The sequence below is a fragment of the Bos indicus genome, chromosome 26 (assembly GCF_029378745.1).
Source record: "Bos indicus isolate NIAB-ARS_2022 breed Sahiwal x Tharparkar chromosome 26, NIAB-ARS_B.indTharparkar_mat_pri_1.0, whole genome shotgun sequence".
Lineage (NCBI taxonomy): Eukaryota > Metazoa > Chordata > Mammalia > Artiodactyla > Bovidae > Bos > Bos indicus.
Window position 1 is genome coordinate 10,640,070 of NC_091785.1, and position 27,711 is coordinate 10,667,780.

General features: G+C 42.4%; 1 protein-coding gene across 6 annotated transcripts in view; it reads left to right on the plus strand.

Moving 5' to 3' along the window:
* The first annotated feature begins 569 nt into the window (after positions 1-569).
* The window catches only part of STAMBPL1 (STAM binding protein like 1), a 53,144-nt gene continuing 26,002 nt past the window's right edge, over positions 570-27,711 (plus strand). The window contains exons 1-2 of one of the 6 annotated variants that reach the window (XM_070780445.1): positions 9,985-13,698; positions 21,328-21,379. The gene's annotated coding sequence lies outside the window, so the exon portion shown is untranslated. Of the gene's footprint in view, positions 998-1,053; positions 1,238-1,268; positions 1,961-6,304; positions 9,960-9,984; positions 13,699-21,327; positions 21,380-27,711 lie in introns of those variants that run through there. The other 5 variants (XM_019953079.2, XM_019953077.2, XM_019953080.2 and 2 more) reach the window with 5 other exon arrangements.

Below are 27,711 nucleotides of genomic sequence, written 5' to 3' on the forward strand. Positions count from 1 at the left end.
TCATGGTGGTGGTGGGTAATGGATAAATCTCAAGATGGAATTCCTAACAGGAGGTCTAATGAGATTTTCCATCAAAACCCTTTCCTTCCTCTGACTCCAATGCGAGTGTGTGTGCGCGCTCAGTCGTGTCTGACTCTCTGCAACCTCATGGATTGCAGCCCGCCAGGCTCTTCTGTCCATAGGATTTTCCAGGCAAGAATACTGGACTGGGTTGCCATTTCCTCCCCCAGGGGATCTTCCTAAGCCAGGGAAGGAACCCCAGACTCCTGTGTCTCCTGCATTGGCAGGCGGATTCTTTACCACTGCGCCACGAGTTCACGCTCAAATCCTGCTGTATCACCACACGTGTACACTTAAAAGGCACCTACTCTGGTCCACCTGGGTGACACTGATGGCGGAGCAAAATGAGAATTCCGGGCGAGGAAGGGAGGGGCAGAGTTTCAGGAGAGAAAGTGCGCTCCATCGTTTCACACTCCCTCTAGGCCGAAAGCAGAGACCCGCTTCCAACCGCGAGCTCTCTCTGGGACCACTGGAGGCCGCCGCCGCCGCCGCCGGGGAGAGGGAGGGGGGCGGAGGCAGAGGCGGAGGCGGCACCCAGGGGCCCGAGCAGAGGCGGCCAGGACTATCGCAGGGGCAGTTTATTTTCTTGCCGCGGCGGTAGCAGGGACGGCTGCTGCAGGCTCGGTTTCGCCAGGCCTGCGCGTCGGGGTTTGAGGAGCCACGGCGGCGAAGAGAAGGAGGGGAGGAGAGCACCGAGACCCAACAAGTGAAAGCGGCAAAGCACCACCAGTCCGCAGAGCAGAGGAGGAGGGTCGCCGAAGCCAGGGAGCGGGCGCCTGCTCCCTGGGCGCGCTATCACCCGGCGGCACTGCCTTCTAGCAAAAGCCACCGCGGCCCGGGCTGCAGCGGCCAGACGGATGCCCAGGCCACACGGCAGGCGTGGAGAGAGCCGCTGCAGTCGCCGTGCCACGCGGGCTCCGGACATCAGAGGCTGCTGGTGAGTGGGCGCGCGCGCCCGCGGGTGAGCGCGCACCGGCACAGATGCGTGTGCACGCCGGGCGCGTGTGCCACCGGCCTGGCGCGCACTCGCCCCTCTTCCGCTAGCGGCGTCCTGTCCCGGGCTTGCTCCGCGGGAGGAAAATGCGCTTTGCCAGCCGCTCACTTCCTTCCTGCCAGCCCTGCGATCGCCTGTCTCCGCCTGCGTTGCCTCTGTCCGCCCCCCGGCGGGCCCCCAGGGGTTAGTTTCACCTTGATGGGGAAAGCAGGAAGCTGTGACTCCTGGGGGACAGGGCGGGACCCTGGCGGTGATCCATGTACCCGCGTGTGTTTCTGGTATAGACTTGGGGTGCTGCCTCCGAGACGGTTCAGAGAGCCCACCGCACTGTCTTTGGGGGTGCGTGGTGTGGGGAAGGAAGGGGCGAGGTTGGAAAAACAGGCGTCCCGGAGGGACGTGTGGCAGGTCTTTGTATCTGATGCTTACTGTTATGCCCTTGACGAGCCACTCTTAAGGCTTTTTTTTTTTTTTTTCTCACCTGAATAACGTATAAGCCTTAACTGAAAGCCTTAATGAAATGCACAAAGTGGCATGTCACTAAAACATAATTTTCCAGAACTTTCTGAGACAACCCCACACCGCTGATAGTCAAAAGCCTAAGGTGTTGTAATTACAGACATTCAGAAATAAAGAAATAAACAAGTAATTCAGGAAGCAGAACCTGATGGGGAGGATTGAAGGAAATCTTAAGTGCTTGAGTGGCATGGGGGTGGCTTTATGGAAATCAGTGTTTGGTAGTAAGTAAAACAGAAATCTAAGAGAGCTCCGGAGAACACACTGCGTTCCAAACATCCTGCTAGCCACTGAGAATAAAATGAAGTCCTGGGTTTTAAGGCGTTTCCGACTTTATAATGGATAATCATCAGGATGCTGATCTATGATTTCATGATTCAAGGCCCTGTCAAGGTCAGTATGGCAGATTCGTTTCAGCAGTTCCGTTACACCTGAATGTTTGATTTTCTGTTTCGAGTTTAGGGGAGTAGTTTTCTATGGTGGTTTTATATAGAGATGAAGCCTGTTTTCTGTTTTTCCAAACCTTGTTTTAGTTGGCAGTCTTTGTGGGATGGATGCTAACTTGAACTTCAAAGATGTTCTCTGTGACTCTGTTATAGTGGGCATTATGTAGCTTCTCTGTAAAGACCTATGTTTCCATTTAATACTGAGTCAGTGCCTTTGAGAATTAGGTTCCTCTTTACGATGTACTCCATTACATCTTTTTCATTCAGAAACTTGAGATGTTATTGGAATCCCCCTGGAAAATGAACTGGCTGCTTGTTTTCTGTTCAAGCATATATACAGCAATTTGCTTGCCTCTTGGGAATCTGCTCTTGAATATACTATTTTAACTGTAATTTATGTATCAGCTGGTTCTTGGGAATTTTAGGAAGAAACTTGTTTTCTTACACTCTTTTGTCAAGGAAGCACCATTTAAATCAGCAGGTAAAGAGTCCTACTGCTTTATCCACTGTGGTCTTCAGGGTCAGTTTCTTGCCTACTTTCATCCTGTTTCATAAGCCTCATTCCCAGTGAGAGGCTTGGAGGGAGAAATGGGAGCATCGTGGTCCCCAGGATGGAGGGGACCTCAGTAAAGAGACTTGTTCCTGGAGAGGAGACTGTTTCTGGGATTGGCTTCTGAGAAGGACTGATAAAAATAGTTAAAGAATTGTTAGCAATAGTTATCTCTCTCTCTCTCTTTTTAAGCACAAAGAACTTAACACAGTTTGATCACATTCCTCCCTCAAGGATTCTCCTCAAACCTACTTACAGCTACAATCCAGGGAGTGAGGTTGCCTTTTACAGAGAAGGAAAGCCTGGTGATTCTTGCTTAAAATCTGAGGGGTAGAAGAAATAGTACATGCTGCCCAGAAACCACCAGGTGCCTCCCTGGCGGACACATTCACCCATTAGACACAATTTTAAACCACTGGGCTTGTGATTCTGTCTAATCCTAGCATTTTTTTTTTTTTCTCGGCCCTGTGAAAAATTTAGAAGTAACTTCAGTTGAAACTACAAAAAGTGACTCATGGTCATTCTGGAAAATATGATGATCAGTTCTCTGTCTCTGGAGTCTAATATTTAAGCTGTACACTAAATATTCATTTAAATGAATACCAATTCTAGAATCTTCCCATGCTCACTATATAACCTCTTTTAATGTTGACTGTTTCTAGCCATCACTTTATAGGAATCATTAAACATTTCGTCAAAATGGAGGCAATTGATACAGTCAACTAAGACCAACTGAAGGAACAATAGCAATCCTTCTAAAACAAAAGGAAAAACCACTGTAGTGCTACCTACTGACTTGCTTATTTCAGCTGTCTGAACATGTGAGTTGTGCAACTGGATGTGTTGAGTGTACATTCAGAAATCCTGAGTTGACATCAGAATGTTCAACTCAGGAATGATCTGGATGTAGCTACATCTGGATATGCCTTTTGTCAGAAATTAGTTGGATTTCTAAGCAAATCAGGTGAACTTCTAGTACAATCCTTCATCTTCTCATGCTGAGTGGAAAAGTCACTTAAACATTTGACAAATAGCTAAGTCTTTGAAGTTCATGTTTGATTTTCTTTCTAAGTTTTAAATTAAATCTATACTATTTTGCCCATTGATATGGTTGGAAAAAAGACATTAATTCAGACCACTGGTTACTTAGCAACTTGTATTTATTAAAAGCAGCCCTGTGAGATAAGAACCAGTAATTCATATTTTTGCTTAGCTCTAGTTAGCCTTTCAAGACACTCTTGGAAATGAATGCATTGTGTGATCTTGAAAATGAAGGGTGGTATACCCCCACCTCCCCCCTTTTTTTAATAGTTCTCATTTTCCATCCTCAGTCATTGGAGGTTTACCCTGTGATTCATGATCTAATTTCAGAATGAAAGATCAGAAAGCTGACTGGAATTTGCCTAGATATTAACATTATAGTGCATATAATAAAGCAGATTTTTCTCTGTTATTCTTCCCTTTTGAAACTCCAGTCAAGCTGTTTAAGATGAGATACTTAAATATTTTTTAAGTTTTTTCTCTTGGGCTGTGCCCAAAATAAATAAAAATTTAAAACTGCTTATCATGGTTTTGAAGTAGCACAAATACTGCTATTCTCTGCATAGTGAAACACGGCCATTCTTATCAAGTATTTATTTGGTAAGTAGGCACCGGAGCACTTGAACTAAAGTTAAAGTCATGTTCCTTTCATGTCTTATTAAGGTCCTTGAAAGCAAGGGAGTGGAAATTTGATTTTGGTAACATAGCCAATTCAAGATAGGTTTCTTGAAAGGAGTAGGTGTGAAAGAATCTTTATGGAAGGGCACTTTGGCAATTGGATGGGGAGTGGATTGGCAAAAGGAGAGAGTACAGGTATAATCTGGTGTCAGATAATGACAGCCTAACGGAGGATCCCAGTGACACTGGGATGAAGAAGGGAGAACTTTAGACAGCCAGACATCAGGATTCTTTGTTTTATGTGGAAGAGGAGGTGTTAATCTGGGGTACATACAGTGTGGTCACACACATATTCCACATCCACAGAACACCTCTCCACTTGATGCAAAGCATTATTTCCTCCCAAGCCATGATGTAACCTCAGAATCTTGCAAACATTTGACAAATGCTTATTAATAAAAGCATTAGTTATGAAACATGTGCCGTATGCTGGGCACTGTACTCAGCCTTTACATGTATTATCTCAAAGATGATGTAGTGGTTAGGAACGTGAACTCTTTTTGCCATTTATGAGTTATGTGTTTTTGGGGGAGTTCCTAAGTTCTCTGAGCTTCAGTTTATTTGTCTTTCAATTGGGGTGTTAGTTTTTCTCTCATGAGGTTTGGGGGAGGAGTAAATGAATAAATAGATAATAAATGGAAAGTTCTAAGAAGTGTCTGACATGAGGTTAATTGCAACGTGTTTGTTATTATTATTATTAATTCATAAAACAATCTTATGCAATAGGTACAATTTTGCAGATTAAAAAACTGAAGCACAAATAAGCTAGGTAAATTGCTCAGGGTCATTGCTCAGAGAGTGACAGAGCTGAGCATCAAACTTAGACAATCTGACTCAGTGTCTGCTTTCCTGACTTAGGTGGGGACACTTATTGGAGTGAGAAAAGTGGAGGCTTGTCTTCATGAGAGTTGGTGGTCCAATCATTTCCACTGTAGAGTTTATCGTCTCCTGTATAGAATTAGTACCCAGATTCTTGTACAAAATTTTTGCTATTTTTCCTTGATGTTTAATGGTTTTGTAAATGGTATTTTTCATTGAATTCCTTATTAAGAAGGGTTCCAATTTGTTTTTGCCTAAAAGTTGACCTGTGTAATATATATTATATTCATTTGTGACATCCCTTCTTATACCTAGTGAACCTTTGCTGGAGGCAGGAAGATGTGTGTGTGTGTGTGTGAGTTGTTTTGTCATGTTCGACTCTTTGAGACCGCAGGGACTGTAGCTTGCCAGGCTCCTCTGTCCATGGGATCCTCCAGGTGAGAATACTGGAACGAGCTGCCATTTCCTACTCTAGGGGGTCTTGCTGACCCAGGGATCAAACCCAGGTCTCCTGCATTGAAGGCAGATTCTTTACCACCGGAGCCACCAGGGAAGCCCGTGTAATACGTACTATGTATCTTTTATACAATGCCTGTGTGTGCTCAGTCGCTTTAGTTGTGTCCAACTCTTTGCAACCGTATGGACCCACCAGACCTTTGCAACCCTATGGACCTAGGGATCAAACCTGTGTCTCTTGTGTCTCCTGCATTGCAGGCAGATTCTTAACCCACTGAGCTACCTGGGAAGCTACAGTGTATGTAGAGTATACGTAATATAGTGTGTACATTATATAAATGTGTGCATTATAAAAATATACATTATATGTAATATATATGCTGTATAATACATTATATTAGGGAGATATTTACATTATATATAATCACTGGATAAGGAGAGATGTTACAGATGAGTATATATATTATATTATTGGAAATGTATCCAATATTATAATAATTCCAATATTATATTATTGGAAATTATTGGAAATGTAGTTAAAAAATTTCTATGCCATCTACCTTTATCCACTTTTTAAGAGTCTCGTATATCTCCCATTCATAAGCCATGGTGAAGTTATGATGCCATTTCATGACCATTTTTATTCAGAATATTTTAGAGTATTAATATTTTAATTTAAATATTTTAACTTGAATGTTAAAATTAAATTTAATTTTAGTTTAATTTAAATTTAATATTAAAGTTAAATATCAGCTATTCTTTGACTTGTTGAAATAATTACATCACATCTAATTATAAAAGCCCAGATCTTTTTTATAATTGGACCTGCCACTAACATTATATTATACTTCAGTTATACCTCAATTAAAAAAAAATAGATATCAGATTTTAATTAGAGGTGGGAAGACTGCTGTGGCAACAAAGAATAAAAAGTTCTCAATTCCTCCACAACTTCTTTGGGAAGGAGTATGTCATCACTGATTTCAATATTTTAACATTATGTTGTTGTTGTTGTTCAGTCACTCAATTGTCTCTGACTTTTTGCATCCCCATGGATTGCAGTATGCCAGGCTTCCCTGTCCTCTACTATTTCCCAGAGTTTGCTCAAGTTCATGTCCACTAAGTCGGTGATGCTATCTAACCATCTCCTCCTCTGCAACTCTCTTCACCCTTTGCCTTCAATTTTTCACAGCATCGAGGTTTTTTCCAATGAGTTGGCTCTTCACATCAGGTGGCCAAAGTATTGGAGCTTGAGCTTTAGCAACAATCCTTCCAGTGAATATTCAAGTTCCCTTGGGATTGACTGGTTTGATCTCCTTGCAGTCCACGGGACTCTCAGCAGTCTTTTTCAGCACCACAATACAAAAGCATCAATTCGGCGTTCAGCCTTTTTTATGGTCCAACTATCACATTTGTACATGACCACAGGAAAAACCATAACTTGGACTATATATGGCCCTTTGTTGGCAAAGTGATGTCTTTGCTTTTTAATATGCTGTCTAGGTTTGTCGTAGCTTTCCTTCTAAGAAGCAAGTGTCTTTTAATTTCATGGCAGCAGTTACCATCCACAGTGATTTTGGAGCCCAAGAAAAGAAAATCTGTCACTGCTTCCACTTTTTTTCCCTTCTATTTGCTGTGAAGTGATGGGAACAGATGCCGTGATATTAGTTTTTTTTAATGTTGAGTTTTAAGTCAACTGTTTCACTCACCTTTTTCAAGGTGAGGCTGTTTAGTTCCTCTTCACTTTCTGCCATTAGAGTGGTATCATCTGCATATCTGAGGTCATTGATATTTCTCCCTGCAATCTTGATTCTAGCTTATGACTCATCCAGCCCAACATTTCATATGATGTACTCTGCATATAAGTTAAATAAGCAGGCTGACAATATACAGCCTTGTACTCCTTTCCCAATTTTGAACCAGTCGTTCTATGTAAGGTTCTAACTGTTGCTTCTTGACCCGCATACAGGTTTCTCAGGAGACAGATATTGTAGTCTGGTGTTCCCATCTCTTTAAGAATTTTGCACAGTTTGCTGTGAATCACACAGTCCAAGGCTTTCTCACAGTCAATGAAGCAGAAGTAGATTTTTTTCTGGAATCCCCTTGCTTTTTTTATGGTCCAACGAATGTTGGCAATTTAGTCCTTATAATTATTTGTTCTCATAAATAACTTTCAGAAATTTGTAACTCATTGTTTTTTTCTAAAGAGGCAAAAACTATTCTTGGTCTTGTGTAAAAAGTTCATGGATACTATTTAGTTGAGGAATATTTTTTAAATCTGACTTTTAAAAATATAGCCTGTGCTGTTTAATTTTACCCTTTTGTGTAAGTAATTATTTAACTGAAGTCCAGTTTATTTAAAGGAACCGTTTTAAAAATTTGTGAGTTTAAACTTGATTAAGAATGAAAGAATTTGAGTTTTGGTGAATTTGGTGTTTTGTTTTTACACTTTTGCTGTACTTAGGTTTCAGCAGTACTGCAGTAACTGAACCAAAGATTCAACCCAGACTCATATAAGAGATAACTGTTCAGAGACCCATCACAAATTATTCACTTTGATTGCTTCACTTAACTTGACTCTGGTTTATCTGGAAACAGGTGGCCAGTGATGAGTCATTTTTAACCCTTCTAGGCCCCAGTTAACACTGCCTGCCTGTTTTGTCTTCCCAGGTACTTAGAGGTACACTCTAAGGCACCTCTGAGGGTGGGTCTCTGGGGGAGTATTACATTTCAGACTTGAATGGCTAGGCCAATAATCAACTGTGCACCTTTTCATTAAAAGCAGAAAGAAAACTGTAATCACTAATGGCCATCTTGGTTAACTTCTGCTCATCTAAGGACCCTGTAATTTTATTTAACCTGTTGCTGGAGCCTTGTCTTTTAACTCTGGGAGCATGAATTTCAGCCACTGGGAAGAAATATGGGGAGGCCTTCATGCCTGTGGGTTCCTGCTTCAGTCATCTGATGGGTTGACTCCAATTTTTTTTTCCGATCTGTTTTGTCCTTGAAAGATTGGCTTTTAAGTCGTTCCATAGGTAAATTTTCTTTAATGGGAAGAACAATTGGAAGTGGTGAATGGAATGAGGTTAGAAAAGAGAAACCTGGAATAAATCCTTCATACATTCCTGTTTTTGTAAAAATGGGGCAGAGAAACTGCTTACTGAACCATTATACCTCTTTAAGGGGGAAAAAAAATGAAAATCATTTGGAGTCAGTAGTGGGCGTGGAACTTTTTTGTCCAAATGTTGAAAAGTTCAAGAAATTCAAATATGGCTTTGAAAGAAATGTAAATGACATTCTTAGGAGATCAAGGTTCTTTTTCTTTCCTCAGAGTGTTAGTGAAAGTGTTAGTCACTCAGTTGGGTCCGACTCTTTGTGACCCCATGGACTGTAGCCCACCAGGCTCCTCTGTCCATGGAATTCTCCAAGCAAGAATACTGGAGTGGGTAGCCATTTCTTTCTCCAGGGGATCTTCCCGACCCAGGGATCGAACCCAAGTCTCCTGCATTGCCAGCAGATTCTTTACCATCTGAGCCACAAGGGAAGCCCTTTCTTTTGGTCAAGTGTAATATTATTGAAAGACTTAGAAAAGTCACTAAGGCAGTGCATCTCAAACTGTCTCTAAAAACCAGAATGACTTCCATGCCACCCCTATAAGTTTAAAAAAATTTTTGTTTTATTTTTTGGCCATGTGGTATGTGGGATCTTAGTTCCCCAACTAGGAACGGAACCTGTGCCCCTACATTTCATAGCCCCTGGACCACCAGAGAAGTCCTCCCATAGGTTATTTACTATTCAGTAAGTCTAGACTGGGCCCGGGAGACTTCTTTTAACGACCTTTTCAGAGAATTCTGATGCAGGTGGTCCATAAACCATACTTAGAGGAAAACCTATTTAGAAGCTAAATTTAATTTCATATTCAGATTTGTGCTTCTGTTTTTAAGTTTTATGCATTTATTCCTCTGACTTTCATATACATTTTTATGGAATAACATGTGTCAATGCTGCCTTGGGGTTTTTATAATGGCACCCAATACTGTGTTTTATTTCCTTATTACTACCTATTTTTAAATAGATGAAATCAGAAAACCACAGAGTTGGTGGGAAGTTTTAGAAAGGATGTCGAACCTTCTGAATGGCGGATGTTGGGGTAGGACAGGGAGGGTTTGATCAAAAAGAGAAGTAGAGGAAGCCATATATTATGAAGCAGTGGAAAACAAAGTCAATAGTGCACAGCACCGAGGGCTGGCAAGAGTGTTTGGACCTCTTCTGGTAGGCAGTAGGTTGCCAGTTGCTTTTTTGAGCAGGGGACTAACCTGACGCAAACAAGCCTTACTCTTGGGCAAGGGACACCTGATACCTGGTCCAGAAGAGAGGATTCATGAAGGGCAGAAGGGAGCAGGTGAGCACTTAGGCCTTGATTTTAGCAGGACTGACTGAAAGGTTCATGAAGCAGAATTGTCCCAAGCTGTTTTCCTTAAGGCCTTTGGCCAGTAAATTGCTGTCTCCAGCAGCCGCAGTGGTGGTGACACAGTGTTAGAGTCCACCTGCCAACAGAGGAGACGCGGGTCTGATTCCTGGGTCAGGAAGATCCCCTGGAGAAGGAAATGGCAACCCACTCCAGTATTCTTGCCCGGAAAATTCCATGGACAGAGGAACCTGGTGGGCTACAGTCCATGGGGTTCACAAAAGACTCAAAGGTGACTTTACTAAACAACAGGCAGCTAGCTGCATGTTATGGTGTAACATCAAGGTCACCCAGCCCAGCCGTCAGGACATATAGTCTCTCTCAGCTTTGAGAGCCCTTGAATAACTATATATTTCAACTAGTATCACTGCCATACCATGGTTGGGCATGAGTCTCACATTAGACCAGGGAAATAGACTCAGGGAATAATTGGTCAGAACCCATACATCTAGAAACTGGCAGGGCTGTACTAAAACTCTGGAGCTACCTACTTATGATGTATAGGCTCTTTTTTAAAAAAAGTATTATTTGATTATAAAGTGATACATATCTGTAACAAATTATGTTGAAAGTGAAAGTGTTAGTCTCTCAACTGTGTCCGACTCTTTTCGACCCCCTGTACTTTAGCTCACCAGGCTCCTCTGTCCATGGAATTCTCCAGGCAAGAATACTGGAACAGGTCACCATTCCCTTCTCCAAGGTATCTTCTCAACCCAGGGATCGAACCAAGGTCTCCCATATTGCAGGCAGATTCTTTACCATCTGAGTCACCAGCTGAAAACAGTCCAGTGTATGTTGTTCAACTTTTTTCTTGCAAACACCAACATACATTAAATACATATGTATTAGGAATACAAGATGGGAGTTGTGTTATTTTATAACTTGCTTTTTTTTCACTTGATGCTGTAACTCGGACAACTTCCTGGTTCAGAGCATACAGATGTAAGTCTTTTCTGATGGCTTCATTTACTATAGAAATTTTTTTTTCAAATAACCTGCATATTTCCATTTCCTCCTACATATTTCAGTTTCCAGAATTGTAATATGTTTAAGCTATTCTGCATTGATCTAGAGCAAATGTGTATTTGAGTGTGTGTGTGTGTGTATGTGTGTGTGTTATTAGTGTATTATTGGGCAGGACAGTCTATGGGAAAAACTTGGAATTGCTGGGTCAACAGAAACATGTACTATTTTTTAAATAGCCAATTTTTCTTCCAGTCTTCAATATTAAGTATGATGGATCATGTAAAGTTTATCAAATAAATGAAAATACCATTTCAAATTCATAGTTTCATAATTACTAGTGAAATTAACATCTTTCACATGTTGCTTAGCCATTCATAGTTCTCTTATGACTTGTTCATTTGCCTGTTTTTATTCAACTTTTTATCTCTTTCTTACTGTTACCCAAATATGCCTTATAGTTTAGACGTAGCCGGTATTATATATATTGCATGTCATGCAAACTTTTTTTCCTTTTGTTGTCCTTTGTTGAAGGAATTGTTAAAGTACTAGCTGAACATTTTACAAATATTTAATTTTAAGTAATTTCAGACTTACAGAAAACTGCAAAAATAGTACACAGAGTTTCTGTGTATCCTTTACCCATTTCCCCCAAATTTTAACACCTCATTAATCATGGTAGTTATCAAAATAGGATACTAACATTGTTACAGTACTATAATGTCTAGTCTACAGATGTTATTCCCGTTTCACCAGTGTCCTCCTGGTCCAGAGTCCCATCCAGGATCACACATGGCATTTTGCTGTCACGTCTTCTTAGTCCCTTTTGGTCAGAAATGGGAATCCCTCAGCCTTTGTCTGTCTTTCATCATCTTGACACGTTTTCGGAACACTGGCCAGTTGTTTTGTAGAAAATCCCTCAATATAGGTTTGTCTTATATTTCTTCATGAGTGTATGACTAAGAGTGTGGCTTAGTCTGGAAACAGCCAAAAATATCTGCCTGAGGAAGAGATGCTTAACTAACCCTGGAAGGATACAGAGGAAGTAAACGTGTAAAATGGAGGGTACAGAGAAGGCTGGTGGTTTGGCAGCTGGATCAGGCCCAGCTCTGTGGGAGCTTTTAAAGATACGTGATGTTGACAGTGATGGGAAGCTGTTAAAGGGTTTTAAGGGAAGAAATGACAATATTTGAATGGCATGCCGGTTGTATGTAGAATTAAACAAAGAGGGACGTGATGGAAACAAATAGACCAATTAGAAGGCTATTCTAGTGATGCAGACATAATAAAAAGTGACACAGATTAGGCTCCTCTGAAGAAAGATAGTGAGAAAATGCAGATTTGAGAGTTATCTTGGAGGGTGACTCAGTAGATATGAGCGATAGAATGGATGTGGATTGAGGGAGGAAGGAGATGTATGGCAACTATTTCCAGGTTTTCCCGGGTTTGTGTAACTGATTGGATGTTGATGGCATTCACTGAAATACAGGAGAAATCTCTTCTGAAGTCAGATGCTTCACCATCTCTGCTCCCCTTACATGCCAACATTCACAGTATCTTTGCCTGCTTGTGCTCCTGCATCCCAGTCTGTCCACTTCACTTCCAAGCTCTATGTATTTTCCCCTCAGAATCTCTCCCAATAGCTATTTATCCTGCTACATTCTTTTTACCACTCTCAGTCCAGTCCTGCGGTACCTCAAACACAGCTGCATCCTTGCCTCCTTTCTGAATTGCCAGTATCTTTTTTTCTATGTAAGTTTACCCATCATTCACAGACTCTGTTTTTTTCAGCTTCATTGAGGTTTTATTAACAGTGTTAGGTGCTCAGTCATGTCCAACTCTTTGCATCCACATGGACTGAAGCCTGTCAGGGACCTCTGTCCATGGAATTCTCCAGGCAAGAATACTGGAGGGGGTAGCCATTCCCTTCTCCAAGCGATCTTCCCAACCCAGGGATGGAACCCAGGTGTCCTGCATTGCAGGCAGATTCTTTACCACCTGAGCCACTAGAGATTACTTCATTTGAATAAATAATGTACTATGTGTCTAGTTTGGGCGGATCACTTTATTGAGCAGAGTTGAGGATTAGACAAGAAGCTAAGCAAAACTGAAGAGATTCAGGGTCAGGTTGCCTCATGATAAAAAGAAACTGTCCTTGTCATACTCCTTACATAAAAATAAATTGCACACAGATCAAAGGTATTCATTAAAAAATAACTAACCATAAAATTACTAGGAGAAAAAGATTGGTAGACATATTTAAAATTTTTATCATTAGTGAGTTTGAAGACCCTCTAAAGAATGATGTATAACGCAGATATCATCAAGGAAAAATAGATCGATTAGGCTAAAACTTTAAAAATTTGGTACAAAAATTAAACAATCTTCAACAAAAACTCCAACTAAACTAATAAATATAGAATAATGATATAGAAGGACAGAAATATAAAATTCACCATTTTCAAACTCTACAGAAATAACTGCTTCAGAAATGAATCATCTTTGAACGCTGAAATGAATAGGCAAAAGTATATTTGCATTTCTCAAAGTAACTCGCTATAAGATACTTTGTAATTATAAGAGGAAAACTAGTGTCTTTACAGGGAAGAAACCTGGCAGATGTAACTTAGGTGATCGAATTTGACATCGGGTAACAAGGCAAATCGGTGTCTTCCTGAAGTACTGAGAAGAATACGTCACCACTTCTGAGGTATTTTTGCCCCCAAAATGCATAACTACCTGTTGTATTTTGTATTTGTAGCACTTACCACAGTTTTAATGATTTATTTGTGCAGATGGTTAATATCTTAGCATCTCTCTGCTCAACTTCCTGCCTCTAGCAGAATATAAGTTTCATAAGATGAATAGTGTCTGAATCTTTTCTCACTAGCTCCTAGCATGAAGTAGGAGCTTTATAAATAATGTTGAATCAGTCAATGAATGAATTTACTTAGAGGTAATACTGTACAAAAAAGATCTTCACGACCCAGATAATCATGATGGTGTGATCACTCACCTAGAGCCAGACATCCTGGAATGTGAAGTCAAGTGGGCCTTAGAAAGCATCACTACGAACAAAGCTAGTGGAGGTGATGGAATTCCAGTTGAGCTATTTCAAATCCTGAAAGATGATGCTGTGAAAGTGCTGCACTCAATATGCCAGCAAATTTGGAAAACTCAGCAGTGGCCACAGGACTGGAAAAGGTCAGTTTTCATTCCAATTCCAAAGAAAGGCAATGCCAAGGAATGCTCATACTACTGCACAATTGCATTCATCTCACATGCTAGTAAAGTAATGCTCAAAATTCTCCAAGCCAAGCTTTAGCAATACGTGAACGATGAACTTCCAGATGTTCAAGCTGGTTTTAGAAAAGGCAGAGGAACCAGTGATCAAATTGCCAACATCCGCTGGATCATGGAAAAAGCAAGAGAGTTCCAGAAAAGCATCTATTTCTGCTTTATTGACTATGCCAAAGCCTTTGACTGTGTGGATCACAATAAACTGTGGAAAATTCTGAGAGAGATGGGAATACCAGACCACCTGACCTGCCTCTTGAGAAACGTGTATGCAGGTCAGGAAGCAACAGTTAGAACTGGACATGGAACAACAGACTTGTTCCAAATAGGAAAAGGAGTAGGTCAAGGCTGTATATTGTCACCCTGCTCATTTAACTTCTGTGCAGAGTACATCATGAGAAACGCTGGGCTGGAAGAAGCACAGGCTGGAATCAAGATTGCCAGGAGAAATATCAGTAACTTCAGATATGCAGATGACACCACTCTTATGGCAGAAAGTGAAGAGGAACTCAAAAGCCTCTTGATGAAAGTGAAAGAGGAGAGCAAAAAAGTTGGCTTAAAGCTCAACATTCAGAAAACAAAGATCATGGCATCTTGTCCCATCACTTCATGGCGAATAGATGGGGAAACAGTGTCAGACTTTATTTTGGGGGGCTCTAAAATCACTGCTGATGGTGATTGCAGCCATGAAATTAAAAGACACTTACTTCGTGGAAGGAAAGTTATGACCAACCTAGATAGCATATTCAAAAGCAGAGACATTACTTTGCCAGCAAAGGTCCATCTAGTCAAGGCTATGGTTTTTCCAGTAGTCATGTATGGATGTGAGAGTTGAACTGTGAAGAAAGCTGAGCACCAAAGAATTGATGCTTTTGAACTGTGGTGTTGGAGAAGACTCTTTTGAGAGTCCCTTGGACTGCAAGGAGGTCCAACCAGTCCATTCTAAAGATCAGTCCTGGATGTTCTTTGGAAGGACTGTTGCTAAAGCTGAAACTCCAATACTTTGGCCACCTCATGCAAAGAGTTGACTCATTGGAAAAGACTCTGATGCTGGGAGGGATTGGGGGCAGGAGGAGAAGGGGACGACAGAGGATGAGATGGCTGGATGGCATCACCAACTTGATGGGCATGAATTTGAGTGAACTCTGGGAGTTGGTGATGGACGGGGAGGCCTGGAGTGCTGAAATTCATGGGGTCGCAAAGAGTCGGACACGACTGAGCGACTGAACTGAATTGAACTGAATGCTTGTGGGAAAGAGGTAGTTAACCTTGGAACTGTTGAGTTCTCACTCAATCCCAGTTGGATGCCATGGTGAAAGTGGCTGGAGTGAAGACACAGTGCTCAGACTAAGCCTTAATTGAAGCCTTGAAAGAAACATGGAATAATTAAGAGAAAAGACTTAACATAAAGTGTGTTAAAAGAAAAAGCTAGCTTAAAATTCAACATTCGAAAAACTAAGATCATGGCATCCGGTCCCGTCACTTCATGGCAAATAGATGGGGAAACAATGGAAACAGTGACAGACTTTATTTTCTTGGGCTCCAAAATCACTGTGGATGGTGACTGCAGCCATGAAATTAAAAGACACTTGCTCCTTGAAAGAAAAGCAATGACACACCTAGACAGCATATTAAAAAGCAGAGACATAACTTTGCCTACCAAAGTCCATATAGTCAAAGCTATTGTTTTTCCAGTAGTCATGTACAGATGTGAGAGCTGGACAGTAAAAAAAGGCTGAATGCTAAAGAATTGATGCTTTGAAACTGTGGTGCTGGAGAAGACTCTTGAGAGTCCCTTGGCCTGCAAGGAGGTTAAACCAGTCCATCCTAAAGGAAATCAGTCCTGAGTATTCATTGGAAGGACTGATGCTGAAGCTGAAGCTCCAGTACTTTGGCCACCTGATGGGAAGAGCTGACTCATTAGAAAAGACCCTGATGCTGGGACAGATTGAAGGCAAGGGGAGAAGGGGGCGATAGAGGATGAGCCAGTGGGATGGCATCACCGACTCAATGGACATGAGTTTGAGCAAGCTCCGGAGATGGTGAAGGACAGGAAACCTGGCGTTCTGCAGTCTATGAGGTCGCAAAGAGTCAGACACGACTGAGTGACTGAACAACAAAGGTGAGGGAGGTGGGAGGAGAAAGGAACTACCTCTACTTCATTTAAAATGAGGCAGGAGTTTGTTCTAGAGTAGGTACTGTTCAGCTGATCAAGGCCAGGCATTTAGAGGTTATTGGTAACTGTCTTAGAGAACTTTTTCCTAATGCACTGAGCCTTAGGTTTCAATGAACATAAAGATCTTCTGGGGCGCTTGATAAAAATAGAGATCTGTGGGGCACCCTTCCCAGAAATTCTGACTCGGTGAGGCATAGAAATCTGTTTCTTGTTAACAACCACCCTCCTCCTCTACTGAGTAATTATGCTGCAGGTGGCCCAGGAACCACACTCAGAGGAAACTACATCAGAGTGGAGGGATGTCAGCTGCAGGGAAGGAAAATAGGAAGTGAGTGGGGTGTGCAAAGAGAAACAGTGGGCTGGACTGCCACTTGCTAGTGATTTTGGCAATACATAGGGGCTCCCCTGGGAGAAGACGACGGCACCCCACTCCAGTATTCTTGCCTGGGAAATCCCAGGGACGGAGGAGCCTGGTGGGCTGCAGTCCGTGGGGTCGCACAGAGTCGGACACGACTGAGCGACTTCACTTTCAGTTTCCACTTTCATGCATTGGAGAAGGCAATGGCACCCCACTCCAGTACTCTTGCCTGGGAAATCCCATGGACGGAGGAGCCTGGTGGGCTGCAGTCCGTGGGGTCGCACAGAGTCGGACATGACTGAAGCGACTTCACTTTCCACTTTCATGCATTGGAGAAGGAAATGGCAGCCCACTCCCGTGTTCTTGCCTGGAGAATCCCAGGGACAGCGGAGCCTGGTGGGCTGCCGTCTCTGGGGTCGCACAGAGTCGGACACGACTGAAGCGACTTAGCAGCAGCAGCAGCAGGGGCTTCCTTGGTGGTTCAGCCGGTAAAGGATCCACCTGCAATGCAGGAGACATAGGAGATGATTCCCTGGAGGAGGAAATGGCATCTCACTCCACTGTTCTTGCCTGAAACGTCCCATGGACAGAGGACCTTGATGGGCTTTAGTCCATAGGGTCACAAAGGGTCGGACACGACTGAACGACTAAGGACACAATTGGCAGTATAGGGAATTTTTTGAGCATTTAAAAGTAATCTGCCAGGGAAACTTTTGGAGGGACACAGCCTGTTTGGATTTTGTCCACTGCATTGAAGAGATTGTCTAGTTCAAAACCAGAAATGTGACTGCAGCTGTCTACTGAAATATGTTGAACAGTTAGAATATTTCCTGTGGTTGAGGAACCCTGGAGAAGCGGTGGATGAGAGGTATTCTAGGAGAGGTTTTGCTTTTGAAAATAGTGCTGGATTAAATTCATCTCGTTCATGTACTGCCCTTAGAAAATACATGAAAATTAAATAAAATTGATTAATAATGCCCAAGGACTGACCTCATCTCTGGGCTTCAGGCATCTGGCAGGCAAAGAAAATGATATTTAGCAATTTTATTTCTGATTCATTATGCTTTATTGAATTAGATAACTTCTGGATGGTATTTTCTTAAAAGCAAATTACAATAAAAGGGAAGTATGTTCAAGTGGATATTAGAGTTTGGTGGTTTATGGGCAGCTTATCTTTAGAATGCATAATTTCTAGGAAATTTTAGTATTTTAACAGCAAGATAACACAATTAGGCTCTTGTGAATTTATGGTGACAAATTAGCTGCATTTCTTCCCAGCACTTCAAATTCATTTTCCAAATGTTTTATGAAGTTTTTATTGTTTTATGAAAATATTAATTGAATCATCTCATTTAAAAATACAACAGAATCATGAATTAGTACATTTATGAGCATATGAAATGCCTTTTGAGTATCACAATTTATTTTATTTTTGTATTGAAGTATAGTTGATTTACAATATCATCTTAGTTTCAGATGTACAGAAAACCAATTCATTTATACATATGTATTTTTTTCTAATTCTCATCCATTATAAGTTATGTGACATTGATGTACTTGTTATTTATCTATTTTATATATAGTATTGTATATCTGTTAATTCCCTGCTCCTAATTTATCCCTACCTCCATTTCCCCTTTGGGAAGTTTGTGTTCTATCTCTGAGTCTGTTCTGTTTTGTAAATAAGTTCATTTGTATTACTGTTTAGATTCCACGTATAACTGATATCATATAATACGGCTTTTTCACTCAGTGGGATAATCTCTAGGTTCATCCATGTTGCTACAGAGGCAGTTATTTCATTCTTTCTTATGGCCAAGTAATTTGAATACCACAACTTAGAATTTATATTAAAAACCAGCAAATATTTTAAGTTGAACTCTCTTGGTTAGATAATTATGCATTGAATTTCTTTTCTTTTAATGTTTATTTATTTACTTATTTTTGGCTGTGCTGGGTCTTCATTGCTTTGAAGGCTCTTCTCTAGTTGCAGCCCGTGGGGGCCACTCTTTCACTTTGGTGCCCAGGCTTCTCTTGCTGCGGAGCACAGGCTCTACGCTGTGCAGACTTCAGCAGTTGCAGCTCCTGGGCTCTAGAGCACAGGCTGTAGTTTGTGGCACGCGGGCTCAGTTTCCCCACGGCACATAGGATCTTCCCAGACCAGGGATCAAACCTGTGTCTTCTACATTGGCAGGCCAGTTCTTTACTGCTGAGCCAGCAGGGAAGCCATACATTGAATTTCTTAACTACGTATTCCAGGTGTTCAGTCCACAGACATTGAATCATCCTGCCTAAGAAACAAGTGGAGGGAATGGATGCCCTTTTACTTTCTGGCAGCAAAAAGACTATGAATCAGATACTAGTAATGCCAAACTGAAGTCTCGTTTCTGCAATAAAGGCTACTGCTCTTATCCGAAGGCCAAGAATTTGACCTTCCCATGATTTCATCATTAACTATTAAATGTGAATTGCCAGTATCACTGTGTGACTAATGGTAGGAACTCTGGGATCTTACACACCTAGTTTTAAGTCTTTGCTTCACCACTTAGTTGTACTTCCCTGGTGGCTCAGATGGTAAAGCGTCTGTCTACAATGCAGGATACCTGGATTCGATCCCTGGGTTGGGAAGATCCCCTGGAGAAGGAAATGGCAATCCACTCCAGTACTATTGCCTGGAAAATCCCATGGACAGAGGAGCCTGGTAGGCTACAGTCCATGGGGTCGAAGAGAGTCGGACACGACTGAGCGACTTCACTTTCACTTCACCACTTAGTTCACTTGCTTACCTATTCTAGGCTCTAGTTTTCTACCCTTTAAAATGGAGATGATGATCATTATCAGTTGTTGAGTGCTTCCTGCCACCAAGCCTCCTGCCACGTTGGTTTCACAAGCATTTTCTCACTTTACCTTCTCAACAGCTCTTTCCTTCCTTACTGTTATCAGTCCCACTTTGACATTTGGGTAGCTGTGACCCCGCAGTTAGTGATTGGAATTGGAATTTGAACTCCTGTGGTTGACCCTGGAGGTTGGATATCAAATGTCTAGACTCAACTGCCTCCTGTTTGATAAAGCTATTGTGAGGACTGAGCTCACGGGGGTTAGTACATGATTTCAGTTAACCAGAGAAGGAAAGCTTTCGGTTAGTTGTGTGTGTGTTAGTCGCTCAGTCGTGTCTGACTCTTTGCGAACCCATGGACTGTAGTCTGCCAGGCTCCCCTGTCCATGAGATTTCCTAGGCAAGAGTACTGAAGTGGGTTGCCATTTCCTTCTCCAGCAGATCTTCCCCACCCAGGGATCAAACCTAGGTCTCCTGCATTGTAGATAGATTCTTTACCATCTGAGTCACCAGAGAAGCCCTATGTATTATTATTGTGATAGCTTTTGCTGAATTAAAGGTGATATACATAGTCTTACCTCACCTTCACAGAACTCAGCTTGCTCTTATCTAGAAGGAAGTGGAGGGGGAAAAAAGGTAAGAAAGATGATTTTTGAGCAACCAAATTATAAATCATGTAGCAGTCATCGTAATCAGCATATAGTTTAATCACAGGAGACTATACAGGAGATCCCTTCAGACCTGTGTCCAGTTCAGCTTTGGTTTTACGAATAAGCTTAAATTACAGTGATTGAGCTAGGCTAACAGGAGAGAAAGACTGAAGTCAGAGCGGTTTGGTGAAGTAATTTTTCTAAGTGATTTTCTAGATGAAAGCAAGTTAGAAATAGAGGGAAACATTGCTATTAGCAGGTACATTGAAATAAGACTGAGTCACCAAGAAAGAGTGTATAATGAATTGTGTGTGTGTGTTTAGTTGCTCAGTCATGTCCACCTCTTTGCAATCCTATGGACTATAGTCCGCAGACTCCTCTGTCCATGGAATTTTTCAGGCAAGAATACTGGAACTGGTTGCCATTTCCTACTCCAGGAGATCCTCCCAACCCAGGGATCTCTTGGGTCTCCTGCGTTGGCAGGTGAATTCTTTACCACTATTTATATTTTAATCAAAGAAAAATATACTATCTTAGAAATATTTACTTTGACAGTTCAATCTCACAAAATTCTCCTCCTTCTTTGTCTTACTGATATTCAGAATCACCACTTTGACCCCTGGATTCACATAGGTAAATACCAGTACTTCCCTATATTGCCAGAGTAACCCTGTATCAATTAGGTGGCAGATTATGGAATCCTAAGAGTGCCTTAGACAATGGTACTTGTCTTACACAATAACAGTTCAGAGGAGAGTGGTTTCAAGATAACTTCAGCAGCTCAGCAGTATCTGCAAGGAGCCAGGCTCCCTCCACCCTCCACCTCTGCCATCCTCCGCACACCAGCTGCCTCTTAGGCTTGACCCATCTGGGTTGCAAGAGGGCTGCTGCATTTCAAGTTTTACATGAAGACACATGTCCAGCTGATGAAAAGGCACATGTTCTGCAGTCTGTTTGTATTGAGATGAAAGTCTCTCAGAGTCCTCCCAACAAATTGCTTCCTTCTTGTCTCTTTGTCCAAGATTTGGTCAACTGTCAACTAGTCAAGTCCTGAGTGCCACAGAGTCTGGAAAAGTGAGTATCTCTAGTGAGATTGGACCCTGCTGGCAGGAAGAATGGTGGGGGTTGGAGGAGTGGGCGGCTGTTGGATAGACAACTGACAGTGTCTGGCAAAAAGCTAACTGCAATGAAGCAAGTAGTTAGATATTAGTCATTTCTGATATCTATAATAAAAGTCTGTGTCACTTTACTTTCCTAACCATTTGTTGTGAAAAGGGGCTGATTTTTTTTTATCTTCCTACTGCAAGCCAGGAACTATAATAGAATTTTGTTTGTGTGTTTCTTTAAATAAATTTCCATTCCAGTTCTTCTGGAAAGCTGTTATTTCTCTCCATTTAATAGATGAAGATAAAGTGCACAAAAAAGTTAAATAAGACACCATAGCACTCCTGTCTCACAAGTGGTAGATGCTTGAATCTCCTACAGGTATATGCCCCCAAAGCCTGAACTGTTGGGTTAAGACTATGCAACGACTTCTTCCTGGTGTCAGAACGAAAACTACTGCACTATGAGAAATAATTCTTTTGTGGCCCAAAGTGTGACTTGATTGCACTCAGAGTGGCCTAGATTTACCTCACAGTAATTTAAAACATATGTTGGGTGTGGTGATTTATTTAATAATCTTTCCTGAAGCGACTGCATTCCTGCCGATTGATCTAAACTACACTGCCGAGGTGTGTTTCCCTTTGGATATCCTTCTGAGGATGGGCTTCCCTGGTGGCTCACATGGTAGAGTCCGCCTGAAATGCAGGAGACCTGGGTTTGATCTCTGGGTTGAGGGACGGCTATCCACTCCAGTATTCTTGTCTGGAGAATTCCTTGGACAGAGGAGCCTGGCAGGCTACAGTCCACAGGGTTGCAAAGAGTCAGACATGGCTGAGTGACTAACACAACATCCTCCTAGGGATAGGAGACAAACACCTGATCCCCAATGAGTACTTGCATGTAGTACTTAACAAGCATATAAAAAAATCAACAAAAGCTAATTCTCATATTTGGATCAAATTTCACATTTATCTTACCAATATTTTAATACAAATAAGATATCCTCTGGGTCATGGCATATTTCTGATCTACAAATATTACATAGAAATAACTTTCAAGTATAAAAAAATAATCTTGGGTTTTAATGTCTGAATCCTTCCAAATAGCAAGAATGGGCTTAGGTCATTTTTTCTTTTTTCCTGAAGCAGGTCCCAATCTGTAAATGTGTGACTCGGGAGCTCCATCTTTCTGCATCTGTCATTAAAGGCATGGGAGTGACCCTTTGCTTCCTTTTATCTAAATCAGATTAGGTCACTGCAGCCCACGGCCTGGGTTATGATCATTTCCTTTATCTCCAGCTGTAAACTTCACCCTTTTCTTCCTGGAAAACATGAACTATAACCCAGTGGGGAGAAGAAAGACTGCTGGATTGACCAATTAGAAATGAGAGTCCAGGACATGCGTGAGGTGTTCTGGCCTCTCTCACCTGCCAGCAGCCTACACCTGCTTATCCAGTTCTGTACAGCAGTCAGTCTGAAAGGAGTGCCAGGGAGCCAATGACATGTTTGTGCCAAGGTCTCTCTGCTGTCGTGTGTGCCCCGTCGCTAAGGAGACTGTTCACTGCCTGGTTGGTCTGTATTCTATACTTTGTATTCTGGAAAATCTGGTTCTGTGTGTGCAAGGAAGTTAGGATCCTGAGCTTACACACACACACACACAGTAAGAAAAAGAAGGAAAATTAAGGGAATTAAAAATTAAGGCTCAAAAGAAACACTGTGTTAACCAGTTGGACATTTTCCTCTTATTCTTGGCATTACTTGCTCCTGGCTATAAAGTGCAAGATCGTAAAGCTGCTTCCACATTTCCTTGGGGGCAGTTGAGACACAGCCATCCAGATGGGACCCTGAACCCAGAAGGATCCTGGTGTTGGGTGTAATAAATACCTTGAGGGCATAGAGAGAGTAAAAGTCAAAGCTGTATCAGTTTGGAGAGGGTTGTGCCCCTTCCCAGGCCACTCTTGGCTGAGATTTGATTTTTGCCCCACCTCCTCTGGGCACAGTCAGGAATTGCTCAGATGGTTCTTGGAGCTACTTGTTAGCTGTTCCATGGATGCCGGGGTTGGTCTCCGTGTGCTCATTGTAAATATATGGTCCCGATACTCCTTCTGTGCCTGATTCCCCCACAGTGTTGTATGTGAGGATGAACAGAGAGAGGACTCTTTACACTTTAAAAGGTCCATTCAAAGAGGAAATATGTTGTGTCTTTAGAACCTACAGTCCAGAGATAAAGGCAAGAAAACAGGAGCTCTAAAACAAAAAGAACTTTCAAGAGGTATCTTACAGGCTAAATGTATCACAAGGCTGTAGTTTAGATGTTATCAAGCTTCAGGACGGAGAAGGCAATGGCACCCCACTCCAGTACTTTTGCCTAGAAAATCCCATGAACGGAGGAGCCTGGTAGGCTGCAGTCCATGGGGTCGCTAGAGTCGGATACAACTGAGCAACTTCACTTTCACTTTTCACTTTCATGCATTGGAGAAGGAAATGGCAACCCACTCCAGTGTTCTTGCCTGGAGAATCCCAGGGACGGGGGAGCTTGGTGGGCTGCGGTCTATGGGGTCGCATAGAGTCGGACACGACTGAAGCGACTTAGCAGCAGCAGCAGCAAGCTTCGGGAATATGGGCTCTTCTGGGAGCAGAGAGTAGGGAGCAGGTTGGGACTAAATCAGGCATTCCTGATGAATGTTTTTGATTAGTTGTAGACCACTCTGAGGGTTTCCCTAGTAGCTCAGCTGGTAGAGAGTCCACCTGCAGTGTAGGAGACTCTGGTTCGATTCCTGGGTCAGGAAGATCCCCTGGAGAAGGGATAGGCTACCCAAGCCAGTATTCTTGGGCTTCCGCGGTGGCTCAGATGGTAAAGAATCTGCCTGCAATGTGGGAGACCTGGTTCGATCCCTGGGTCAAGAAGGGTATAGAGGAGGGAATGGCAATCCACTCCAGTATTCTTGCCTGGAGAATCCCCATGGACAGAGGAGCCTGGTGGCTACAGTCCATGGGGTCACAAAGGGTCAGACACAGCTGAGCGACTAAGTACAGCATGGCACAGACCACTCTGAATTGACGGAGTGGTGAGGATCCCAGTTGTGAATGAGAGAAGTGAGCCTGGGAGGGTCCAATGAGGATGACTAGCAAGTAGATACTGAAGTTGGGACTCACACCCAAGCTGAAGCCAAAGGCTGTCTTTGCACTATGTGTTCCTGGAGCCTCCACTTAAAAAAAAAAATATTTAGGCTGTGCTGAGTCTTAGTTACAGAACCATCCTAGTTCCTCACCCAGGGATCTAACCGAGGCCCCCTGCATTGGGAGTGCACTGGACCGCCAGGAAGTCCCAGAGCCTCCACTTTGAAAAGGGACTTTATATTTTATTTGGGTATGATGTCGAGTCCTTTCCCTGTGCCTTTGGCATCCTCTGGGGTGTCCTGTTTCTGTGTATTTCTGATCCTCCAAATGCAAGGTTTATCTTATCTCTGGCACTCGAGGTCACCTTCAGTCTGTCCTCCCATGATAAGTGTTGAAGTGTGAGGATCTGGAGAAGACAGCATTTCCAGCATCATGCCAACTCTCCTGTCATTGATGTTACATGGATTACTTCCTTCCTTCAAGGACCATTTGCTTCTTATTACGGCACTTAAGTTGTCTTTCCTTCTGCTGGAAACGGAGGAAATACTAGACATCATATTGGCTTGATCCACTGCAGTCAGCAAGGCGCCACCACGTCTTCCCTCCCTTGCTGCCCACAGTCCGTTTTCAATAGCACACCCACAGTCACTTTTTAAATTATACCGCCATGGATGTCCCTCATTTGCCCATAGCCCTAAATAGTTCCCCATTTAACTCTGAGTAAAAGTGAAAGTCTGTTTGGTGACCTTGTGGTGACCTCTTACTTTCCTTACCTCTCTTGTTTCATGTCCCACCACTCTCCTCTCCGTTCACCCCGCTTCTCTTGCTTTTTCTCAAACACACAAAAAGACGCATTGCCACTTTAGGGCATCTGCACTGGCTCTTTCCTAATCCTCATCTCCTTCAAGCCCCTGCTTCTTTTTGGCTTCAAAGTGGGGTGTGTGTGTGTGTGTGTGTGTGTGCGTGCCTGCTCAGTCGTGTCCAACTCTTTGTAACCCCATGGACTGTATAGCCCACCAGCCTCCTCTGTCCATGGAATTCTCCAGGCAAGCATACAGGAGTGGGTTGTCACTTCCTTCTCCAGGGGATCTTCCCAACTCATGGATCAAACCCACGTCTCCTGTATCTCCTGCATTGGTAGGTGGGTTCTCTACCACTGAGCCACCTGGGAAACCCTTGAAAGTGATACCTATCTTGAAAGTGCCATTTATTACCTGCTGCCTGACAGATGCCCTCTGCAGCATTCCTGATTTTCTTACTTTTTTTTCAATAGTACGTATTACCTTCCAGCTTCTATACAGTTTATTTATTGAACAGGTTTATTCTCTGTATGTTTGCTCCACAAGAGCAGAAATCTTTGCCAGTTTTGTTCACTGATGGCCTCCACATACATAGAATAATGCCTGGCACGTTCTAGGTGTTCAGTCCATGTTTGTTGAATGAATATAGGATTGAATTAATAAATTGACTATTAAGACAATTAAATGAGCCACCTGTAAGTTCTTAAAGGCTGGTTAGCACCTTTGGAAGATACATTTTAACACAGATCTACAGCCAAATATTTAGTAAGCTTTTGTTATATTCCAGGGAATGTGATGGGAAGTGTACTGTATACTTTAAGGGAATTACATTTTCATTTGTTCAACAAATTGTATGTGGAGGGTGGGCGGGGGCGCTTCCCAGGTGGCTTAGTGGATAAAGAACCCACCTGCAATGCAGGAGATGCAGATTCAATATCTGGGTGGGGAAGATTTCCCTGTAGGAGGGCTTGACAACCCATTCCAGTAATCTTGCCTGGAAAATCCAATGGACAGAGGAGCCTGGCAGGCTATAGTTCATGGGGTCCCAAAGAGTTGGACATGACTGAAGCAACTGAGCATGCATGCGTGTGTGTGTGTGTATTTATGTGTGTGTATTTATGTGAGTGTATATATAGACCTTATTATGTAGGAAGCACTGTTAGAAACTTAGGATAGAAGACAAATAATAACAAGTGTTCCAAGTATCAGGCTCAGTGGAGCCAGATTCTCTGATTTTTTTTTTTAAGAGAAGCTTTAATCTGAATTTTTATATGAAATCTCTCAGTTTTTAAATGTTGATAACTAAATTAGAATTTCTAAACTTACTGTGACAACAAAATTAAATATTTATCACCACCATATGTTGCCTTTGGGCTTTGCTTATAATATCTGCTAGTTTGAAGGATAACATGGTATCAACTCAGAAGCAGTCTGAAACTTGTAGATGATAAGTGGATCTTAGAGGATGGACAGGATTTAGGTGTGCTGTGGGGATGAAAGAGGGAAGGAGTGTTTTTTTGTGGCTTCTGGTACCTGGAGCAAAGGTGTGGAGGCAGGACAGGCAGAGTGCTGCCACCAGGGTTGGGGAAGGGTGATGGAGAAGGTATATTCTTAGCAGTCATGGCAGTCGTCTCCCTTGGGTTATACTGAACTACCCTTTTAGGTTAAACTTACCGCATTTGTCAATATACAGATCTAAACAAAGTATTAGGTAAGACAGAAACTTACCTTTGTCATAATGGTCTGAGTGTAAGCAAACTAGCGTGCTCCTTTTCTCGATTCGCTAAGGCTCATTCTCATAAGCCAAAGATGGCTCAGCTGCAGGTTAGCATTCCAGCCGATGGGAAGGGAAGAGTAGGATGGGTGAAGGCCATGACCCTTTCTTTAAAGGCAGGATCCAGACTTTGATCACAGTACTTGTGTTCACACCCCGTTGGCCAGAACTTGGTAACATGGCCACATCTGATTCCAAGAAAGCCAAGAAGTGTAGGTTTTTACCCCGGTGGCTATAAAAAAGTTACATTTTTATAGTAGAAAAAGAGAATGGTATTGCAGATTATATAGCCATCCATCACATTTGCTCCTGTGGTATTGGGTTCTCTGAGGTAAGGTATCTCTTATTATAGCCTTAATTTTCTAATTATTTTAGTAAGACTTCAGTGGTACAAATGGAAGGTGATCCTTTAAAAAAAATTCTATTTATTTATTTGTTTTTGGCTGTGCGGGGTCTTTGTTGCTGCACGGGGTTTTCTCTAGTTGCGGCAAGCAGGGGCTGCTCTCCAGTTCTCATGAGTAGGCTTCTCATTGCAGTGGCTTCTCTTGTTGCAGAGCACGGGCTTTAGGGTGCTAGGGCTTCAGTGGTTGCAGCCCATGGGCTCAGTCA